We start from the raw sequence: 10,335 nt of genomic DNA, 5'->3' as shown, positions 1-10,335 counted from the left end.
AATACTTCTATAGGAAAAAAAGAAATATTATTGTGATATAAGAAATGACAAGCAGAATGATTTCAGAGAGGCCTGGACAGACTTACATGAACTGATGCAAAGTGAAATGAGCAGAACCAGGAAAACATTGTACACAGTGACAGCAATACTGTTTGATGAAGAACTGTGAATTACTTAACTATTCTCAGGATTATAATGATCTAAGACCATCCCCAAGGACTAATGGTAAAGCATACTATCTACTTTCAAAGAAAGAACTGATATTTGTGGAACAGACTGAAGCATGCTATTTTTCACTTTGTTTGATTTTTTATTTATTAAATTTTATTCAAGTATTCTTATACAAATGACTATTATGGTAATGTTTAATATAATTGCACATGTATAACCTATATCTGATTGCTGACTGCCTCAGGGAGGAGGGAAGGGAGAGAGGAAAAGAGGGATAGAATTTGGAACTCAAAACTATAAATAAAAATATTTATTATTATTATTTTTTTTTTTGTTTTTTAATGAGGCAGTTGGGGTTAAGTGACTTGCCCAGGGTCACACAGCTAGTAAGTGTTAAGTGTCTGAGGTCGGATTTGAACTCAGGTACTCCTGACTCCAGGGCCGGTGCTCTATCCACTGCGCCATCTAGCCGCCCCATTATTATTTTTAAAAGAAATCAGATTGGGTAAGCTAGGTGGCACAGTGGATAAAGCACTGGCCCTGGATTCAGGAGGACCTGAGTTCAAATCTGGCCTCAGACACTTGACACTTTCTAGCTGTGTGACCCTGGGCAAGTCACTTAAGCTCAACTGCCTCACCAAAAAAAAAAAAGAAAAAGAAAAAGAAATCAGATGACTTATCTTAAAAAAAAAAAATGGAACTGTGGGCAAAATGAAGTTTAGTTATTGCCATTAACCATTATATATCAAAACTGATTATGTTGAAAATATTGTAATGGTAGTAAATTAGAGAATCTAATCAGTCCTTGTATGTATAAAGGTGATAAAAATATTTGCATCTCTATCCCAAGGTTGTTGGGAAAAACACATAGTTGTGAAGTGCTTAACACAGTACTTGGTTTCTGTAAAGGATGAACACTGTAGTGTTCAGATCTTATAGGAATACAGTTGAGCAAGATGCTATCCCATTTACAAGTATTTTTTTTTTCTAACTGGTATGAAATTTTTTTTCTTTTTTTTGGCATGGAATGTTAACAAATTGAGAAATTATAGACTAACCATTTTAAAGTATTACTAAAAGCAGGCTTAAACAACTTCTAAGACAAAGAAAAATCATGACACGAAGTAGGCACTATATCTACTACTATGATTAGCGTGAAAATGCCACGAGTAATGAGACAAATGATTTTCTATGAAATGATAAATTTGAAAGGTATTTAACTAAATTATTATCACCTGATTAGGACTGCTTTTAAATACAAAAAAGCTGAGAAGTTGCTGGAGCAATTATTTCCCCATTTTTTGATCTGAATACTGTTGCATTAAAATATATTTGTTATATGATTATTAGTCTTTTAAAAATTAAGATACTACTGCTACTACTACTACTAATAATAAATGATTTACTGTTGGGAGAAAAGTATGGTAAAATCCTCTTGGGAGAGTTTTGTGAGGTTCCTTGGATGAACTCTGCTGACAAGGTAATGGGGAACTCTGCAGCACTGCCCTTTGGGGAACTAGGACCTACACCACCCAAAGGGAGAAATGAAACTTTTGAATAATAAGTGGGTATCATTTGGGGTCATTTGAAAATTCGTGTAATTTTATCTTTTAATGTTATTATTTTGAACCAACTACTCACTGAGAGAAAGAGAGAGACTGATAGATACATAGATAGATAAATTGACAGATCTAATATCTATCTACCTACCTATTATCTATCTATCTATCTAATCAGCATGACTGGAGAGGGTCCCCGATGTTTAAGGCAATTGGGGTTAAGTGACTTACCCAAGATCACACAGCTAGTAAGTGTCTGAGGTGAGATTTGAACTCATGTCCTTCCAATTTCAGGGCCAGTGCTCTATCCACTGTGCCACCTAGCTGCCCCTCACTGTGTTTGAATTTGTGGTGAGGAAGTGGAAACAGCAGTACAGGGCTAACCAGGTCTCTTGGGCATGAGTGACCAAGGAAGATAAGCCACTCCTCCCCAGGTATACTTTTTTAGTTCTTTGTGGCACACAATGGATAATAGATTTAATTAAGCAAGAGTGGATTACTCCAGACACCATCCCAGTGGCAACTTATATCACAGCGACTTGTCCAACTTGTGTAGCTTTTAATCAGTTTGTATTTCAGGTTACAGCCACTGGTGGTCATGTGATAGCTTGGACCCCTCCTTCAGCACTTACAGAAAAAGATTATCATTGTGCCCAAGTCAGCCACTGAGCAAAGTTTAACTATTCCCCAGTTCTAAAGGCCACAACTCCTTCTGATACCATAGTTTTCACTAAGGAAATTGTGCCCAGATATGAACCACTTGTGTACATGGATTTTTTTTTTTGGTTCTTTTCAGTTTATTACATGAATGAGTTACACTAGTCCAAGTTAAACAGCTGATCCCAAATGGTTACATTATACAAGCTGTGAGGTTTTAAACTTGTGACAATGGACAGAAGGGAATTTTTCTACTCATTGCAAGGAAATCCTCACTTAAGCTTCAGTGAGCCGCAAGCACTTAAAACCCACGAACCTTCAGCTGGTCGTCCGTAGCCAGTCCAATCTCGAGGAAGAACTGGCATATGTTCTTGCTGGTCGCCCTGTAGCTGAATTACTTTTCCATATCCATACAGTACCGTTGCAGGCAAATTTCTCCTTGAATGCCTTCACTAGTTTCTTTTTATCTTAATCATCAGCGACCCCCTGGACAGTAGTGAGGGTCTTCCTGCGGTTTCTCCGTTGAATTCCTATATGAATATAATCCTCAGTCCCAGCATGAAGCAGGTCATCACCCTTGCATCAGCAAAAGGGTGGAAAGAGTGGAGGTTCTGAATAGCGGAGACATGATCCGATTCCTTTTCCTCGGTGCAAACTGCCTGAGGAAGGCGGTGGCGGGAGAAGGCGGGCTGGGGGCGGGGAGGGGGTGGGGAGGAGCGTCGTGAAGAGAGGGGGCGTGACTGGGCCTACATGGATTTTGATGGGTGTCACATCTTACTGTATTTTACTCTTTGGTTTTTTGCAGGGCAATGGGGGGGGGGGGTTAAGTGACTTGCCCAGGGTCACACAGCCAGTAAGTGTCAAGTGTCTGAGGTCAGATTTTGAACTCAGGTCCTCCTGAATCCAAGGCCTGTGCTTGTTATCCACTGTACCACCTAGCTGTCCCAAAGAAAGGGGTTTTTTTGTTTTTGTTTTTTTGTTTTGTGAGGCAGTTGGGGTTAAGTGACTTGCCCAGGGTCACACAGCTAGTAAGTGTCAAGTGTTTGAGGCCAGGTTTGAACTCAGGTCCTCCTGACTCCAGGGCTGGTGCTCTATCCACTGTGCCACCTAGCTGCCCCCTCATTGTATTTTGGAAATGTTCTGATGTTCTGCCTTTGGCTTTGTCTTTAAGGGGATGGGAGAGAAATGATGGTTGTGAATAGATGAAATTTGTGAATAACTTACAAATTCTAAATGAAACTTTGAGGCTAATTTTGAGGAAAAATAACAATTATTTAGCCCTAAGCTGTAGTTAGTGAAAATTTTCTGTTTGAGGAAATCTCTTGGGACTTTAATTTGATGCTCTTGTAAGTCTTGAAACCAGCTCTTTCATAAGGCTGCTGCTGGTTTATCATTCAAGGGAAATGCCGTATGCTCCTGCAGGCTGAGCACTGCCATGGGTGGATGTCTGTTCTTGGGAAAGTCGAGAGAATGACCTTGAGAAGGTGAATGTAGGGTTCTCTTGTCTTATCCCCATCTTGATAATTAAGACTTTTTCCCACCTGGTTAATTATGAGCATAGCTGTGACATCCTGTCATACAATGGCTGCCTATAACTTCTACCTGAAATCAACAAAACTAATGCTTCTATGTCCCTGCCTTTCTCTTCATATAGCAAATTCCACTGATAAGGACAAGTATTAAAAAGAAGAATGATAGAATATCTAGTGTTACTAAAATGGGAAAAACCAATTTTATTTGGGTTTATTAATACCACCTGGATACTGAGCATATCTTGAAAGACAAACATGTTTTATTATAAATAACTTATTCAATCTTAAAGTTGATTACTTAATATATCTATACATCCCATCTCAGAACTTTTTTCTCACAATCGCAATTATTTTGCATGAATTTTAAATGAATTCCATTGTGTATCAGGGGTCATTATTGTATAAATTAATTCAGTTGTGTATCTGGTGGTGGTGGGGGCGGGTGGTAATCATCTTATAAAAAAGTGCTCTGTTCATAGTTCCTCAGCAAATCTCACCCTCCTAGGGGAGGGATGGGCATCAAAAAGAAAATAGCTAGAGTGAAAATTTTTTAGTTGGTTTTAATAAATAGTTGTAACAAGATCAGGTATATAAATATAAAATTTGGGTTCAGAATTTTTAAATTTTTCAGTTGCTATTTGAATTTGCCAACCTAAAAATAGAAATTCTCTGGTCTAGTGATGCTCATATTAGTGCTATTAAAGTTTGGGCTGGCTCTTACTACCTGACTTAATTATTGTAATAGCAAACTAGAATTGTATTAAGTTCTATTCTGACAGAGATTTTGACAGAGAAGGGGATCTCTACAAGTGACCTGAACTGGAGAAGCAAATCCACTTGAAGCTGTTCTGAAGCCCTACTCATTCCAGTATTCCTAAGAGATCTCCAAAGGACCACAGGACTACATCAGAGAATGTTCCAGAGACTGAAGGTCTCTGCGATGAGAGGTGAGTTGTTCCATAGCAGTTGATTTTATTTTATTTACTTATTTATTTTTGCGTGGGGCAATAAGGGTTAGATGACTTCCCCAGGGCCACACAGTTAGTGTCAAGTGTCTGAGGGCACATCTGAACTCAGGTCCTTCTGAATCGAGGGCCGGTGCTTTATTTACTGCACCACCTAGCTGCCCCTTAACATTTGTTTTTATAAGATTTTGAATTCGAAATTTTTCTTCTTCCCACACCCCTCTCCAAGACAGAAAGCAATCTGATATATGTTACATATGTACAGTCATGTTAAATATATTTATGCATTAGTGATGTTATGAAAGAAGAGTCAGAACAAAAGGGGAAAACCTCAAAAAAGAAAAAAAACTTAAAAAAGTAGAAATAGTATGGTTCAATCTGCATTCAGATTCCACAGTTCTTTTTTTCTGGATGTGGAGAGCATTTCCCATTATGAGTCCTTTGGAATTGTCTTGGATCATCATTGTATTGCTGAGAAGAGCTAAGTCTATCACAATTGATCATTGAACAATGTTGTTGTTACTATGGACAATGTTCTCCTGGTTCTGCTCACTTCACTCAGCTTCAGTCCACTTTAGTCTTTCCAAGTTTTTCTGAAATCTGCCTGCTTATCATTTCTTACAGCACAATAGTATTCCATTACATTCATATACCACAACTTGTTCAGACATTCCCCAATTGATGGCCATCCCCTTGATTCCCAATCCTTTGCCACCACAAAGAGAGCGGCTATAAATATTTTTGTACATGTGAGTTCTTTCCCCTTTTTTATGATTTATTTAGGATACAGATCTAGTAGTGGTATTAGGGGGTCAAAGGGTATGCACAGCCCCATAGCACTTTGGGTATAGTTATAATCATCTTTTCTTTTCTTTTTTGGGGCAGGGCAATGAGGGTTAAGTGACTTGCCCAGGGTCACACAGCTAGTAAGTGTCAAGTGTCTGAAGCTAGACTTGAACTCAGGTCCCCCTGAATCCAGGGCTGGTGTTCTCTCCACTGCACCACCTAGCTGCCCCCTTATAATCATCTTTTCTTACAGCACATGCACCTCAATTTTAAAAGCCATTTCCTAATGGATGGAGATCTACTTTGTTTCCAGTTATTTACTATTACAAAATGTGTTGCCGTAGATATTTTGGTATATATAGCAGCTTTCTTTTTTTTTTGTCATTACCTTCCTTATGGTATATGCTTATCAATTGGCTCTTTGGGTCAAAGGGTATAAATATTTTAGTCACTTTCTCCAAATAATTCCAAATTGCTTTCCAGAATGGTTAGACCACCGTATAACTCCAGTAATGATGCATCAATGTGCTTATCTTTCCACAATCCCTTCAATGCTAACCATTTCCATCTCTTGTCATATTTTCTAATTTGTTGGTTATAAGGTGAAAATTTAGAGTTATTTTGAACTGTGTTTCTCTTATGATCAGTGATGTAAATAGCATCCCTTCATATGGTTGTTAAGACTTTGCAACTGATCTTCTGAGAACTAAAAGTCCGTATCCTTAACCAGTTTTCTATTAGGAAATGCATAACGATCATATCCTTCTATCAGTTGCCTATATCTTGGATATCAAGAAGGCAGATTTTTACCTCAATATCAGGAAGAGCTTCTCACTTCACAAATTACTGTCCCACAGTTGGATGAACCATCCTAGGGATCAGAACCAACCACTTACGCTGATACAGCACTTCAAGGTTTACTCATTGCTTTCCTTTAATCAAGCATTTCACTAATGGTGAAGGAGGTAGTGGAAGTAGGAGTGAAGCATGTTCCCCAAAGTCACAGAGTTAATAAACAATAATGAGTTCCCCATCCTTGGAGATCATTCAGGAGAATTCAATAACTGCTTGTTGGAGATACTGAAAGGAGATTTCCCGCTCCAGGTATCAGTTGGATGAGGCTCATAGATTTAGAGCGGTAAGAGATGGTAGAGGTCATCTAATCTTGCCTTGTTTTTTCATAGAAGTGTAAACTGAGGCTCAGGGAGGTTATGTGAACGGCCTAAGGTCATACTGAACATTCCAGGTCTGAGGTGGGATTTGAATTTAGGCTTTTGATTCCAAATGCAGAGCTCTTTCCATTGTACCAAAATAACTTAAGATGCAAAGTCCAAGATGGTGTTTTGAGTTGCCATTAGAAAGAAGAGGGTAGATGCAGTCAGAAGCAAACTGTGGACCCCAGTTTGATGAGGCTCATTGCTGTAAGCCACATGAGACAGGATCTCTGCAGTTTATGCCTTTAAGCCCTGGATTTGGTGCTTTTTGCAGGTCAGCCAGATGAAGTGCCACTGGATAGAAATGTCTCAAGGACTTCACTGCTGCCATAATTGGAAGACAAAACTCAGCATCAGCAAATAAGGAAGCTAATAACAGTGCAAGGCTGCCATCTGTACTCAGTGCTAACTAAGTGGTACAGACAATAAGGGCTGATGGATTCAGAGAAGAGAGAGGCCTATAGAGGAAGGCTTGTGGAAGAGGTAGCCTTTACTGACTTAGAGATACCTACAGTGCTTGGTCAGTATGCCCTTACTATGTGCCAGACACTTTGGTAAGGGCTAGGGATATGTGCACAGGCAAAAAACAATCTTTGACTTCATGGAGCTCATGTTATAATGGGGGAGACAAGATGTAAATAACTAGGTATGTGCAAGCTATATACAGAGTACATGGAGATCATCCGAAAGGCCCTTGGGGGATTGGGAAATGCCCACTGCAGAAGTTGGGATTTGAGCCTGTTCTTTTTTTATTTATTTTTAAATTATTATTGCGGGGCAATGAGGGTTAAGTGACTTGCCCAGGGTCACACAGCTGGTAAGTGTCAAGTGTCTGAGGCTGGATTTGAACTCAGGTCCTCCTGAATCCAAGGCCAGTGCTTTATCCACTGCACCACCTAGCTGCCCCTGAGCCTGTTCTTGATGGAAGTCAGGGAAACTGAGGTAGAGTTGGAGACAGACCATTCCAAGTATGAGGCACAGCCAAGGCAAAGAAAGGTATGGAGTTGGGAGGTAGAGCATCATGGCCAAGGAACTTCAAGAAGGTCAGTATAGCTGGATCACAGAGTACATGAAGGGGAGTAACATGTGAGAAGAGTGGAAAGATAGGAAGGGACCAGGTTGTAAAGAGCTTCAAATGCTGAACAGAGGTCTTTCTATTTGATCCTGGCAGTAATAGGGAGCCACTGTAGATCATTGAGCAGCTGAGTGGCATGCATAGTCAAAACTATACTTTAGAAAAACAATTTGGAAGATGATTGGAGGATAGATTGAGGCAGTGAGACCAACTAGAAGCCTATTGCAGTAGTGTGGATGAGAGGCATTGGCTGTATGAGTTGCAGAAAGAAGAGGTTGTACAGAAGAGATATTTTTGTTGTTGTTCAGTTGTTTCAGTTGTGTCCTGCTCTTCATGACCCCATTTGTTGTTTTCTTGGCAAACATACTGGAGTAATTTGCCATTTCTTTCTCCAGCTCATTTTACAGATGAAGAAACAGAGGCAAGCAGGATTAAGTGACTTGCCTGGAGTCACACAGCTAGGAAGTGTCCGAAGTTAGATTTGAACTCACAAAGGTGAGTCTTCCTGACTCCAGGTCCAATTCTCTATCCATTGTGCTACCTAGGTGCCTCAGAAGAAATGTTTTGGTAAGCTTTTTTTTTGGGGGGGGGCAATGAGGGTTAAGTGACTTGCCCAGGATCACACAGCTAGGAAGTGTCAAGTGTCTGAGGCTGGACTTGAACTCAAGTCCTCCTGAATCCAGGGGAGAAGAGATGTTTTGAATGTATAAATTACAAGATTTGACAACAGATTGAATATGTGAGGTGAGTTGAGTAATGTACTGATCAATGTTTAGCAATCATCTCCCTGGAAAAAATGTACACAAGACACAGTTTAAAGTTTAACCTGCATTCTCAACATTTCTTTCCCTTTATTAAGTGTGAACAACCAACAAAAATAAGAAGTCAAGCCCTGATTTATAGTGTTTGCTGATTTCTAAAGTGTAAATGCTCACCCCTGAAATTTAACAATGAGCTTTCAAATGACTGGCTCCAGTACAGCTCTTGGTCAGTTTTAGTGATGAGTCAAAGCTGACACTGAGGTTGTGAGCCAGGTGATGGGGATGATGCTCATACCCTCAACAGTAATGGGGAAATTCAGGAGAGGGAAGGATGCGGGGGAACCTTTTATAAGTTTCTTTTCTACAGGAGAAAACAGAGATTAATCATCTTATGGCATCCTGAGCAAAGCCCTTGGTCCTCACCTGTAAAATAAGGGTGTGACTAGATCGGGGGTTTTTACCTCTTTTGTGTCATTGACCCCTTTGGAAGTCTAGTGAAGTCTATGACCCTCTCTCAGAGGAATGTTTTTAAATGTACAAATATATATATGAGACTACAAAGGAAAATATGTTGAAATATAGTTATCAAAATACTTTTTTAAAACTTTATGAACTCAAAGCTAAGAACCAATGGACAGCACAACAGCTAACCCCTGAAATCCTTGAGTTTTTCCCTATACCTTCTAGGCACAGCTTTCTGGATTTAAGATTTAAAATTAATTTTCCCAGAGTAGGAGACTCTTCGCATCCATAACATTTGCTGCCATATATTCAGAGAGAGACAATATGAAAGGCAAACAAACTTTATTATTTAGGAAGGTTCATTCATTGTCTCCTTTCTTTCTTTCTTTTTTTCTGAAGCTGTCATACCAAGGCTAGTTTACAATTTTTGGTGCCACCTCCAATGGGGCAGCTTCACCTCGCAAGGACGGTCAGCCATTTTGCCCTTTGGAAGTGCCTGTTTATTTCTGGGGGCTGGTTCATGTCCTCTGTCTCATCTCCATTATTTCAAGACTATGAAATCCTTTTGGTAACAGGATGTCAAAAATTTAGAGAAGACTGCCTTCTAGTGGACCCTTGTAATAACTACAGCATCCTAATGCTCAGACCTCTTGAAACCCTGGGTTTATGGACTTTAGAGTTAGAAGGGATTTTAGAAGTTAGCCCTGGAAGGAATTTCAAAGGGTTCTTTGGACCTCCATGTTTCCATCAAGGCAACTTGACCAAAGGCATTCCAGCCAGATGGAGGAGTCCCATATTGCCCCTGACCTCAATTTCTGCACCTGCCCTTGTTGAAGCAGCTAAATGACACCTGGCTCTGAAGTCAGGAGAGATCTTGGTTCAAATCTTGCCTCAGACATCTATGAGTTGGGTGACTCATGGCAACTCACTTAATCTCTCAGTCTTAGTTTCCTACCTCACAGGGATTTTGTAAGGACCAAGTTAGGTAGCATGATCATTCAGTTCATCTTATAAACATTTCTTAAGTGGTTAGTACTAGCCGGTCATTGTGCTAAGTGTTAGGGATACAAAAAGAGGTAAAAAACAGTCACTGCCTGCAAAGAGTTTACAATCTGATGGAGGAGGCAATGTGCAAACAAATATATACAAAGCA

At 39.7% G+C, this 10,335-nt stretch overlaps 1 pseudogene; it reads right to left on the bottom strand.

Annotated features, from left to right (window-relative positions):
- Window positions 1–2,688: 2,688 nt before the first annotated feature.
- Window positions 2,689–9,660, bottom strand: LOC122728705 (annotated as a pseudogene).
- Between the last annotated feature and the right edge of the window lie 675 nt (window positions 9,661–10,335).

The sequence above is a fragment of the Dromiciops gliroides genome, chromosome 5, assembly GCF_019393635.1.
Source record: "Dromiciops gliroides isolate mDroGli1 chromosome 5, mDroGli1.pri, whole genome shotgun sequence".
Lineage (NCBI taxonomy): Eukaryota > Metazoa > Chordata > Mammalia > Microbiotheria > Microbiotheriidae > Dromiciops > Dromiciops gliroides.
This window is presented reverse-complemented; position numbering and strand designations above follow the sequence as displayed.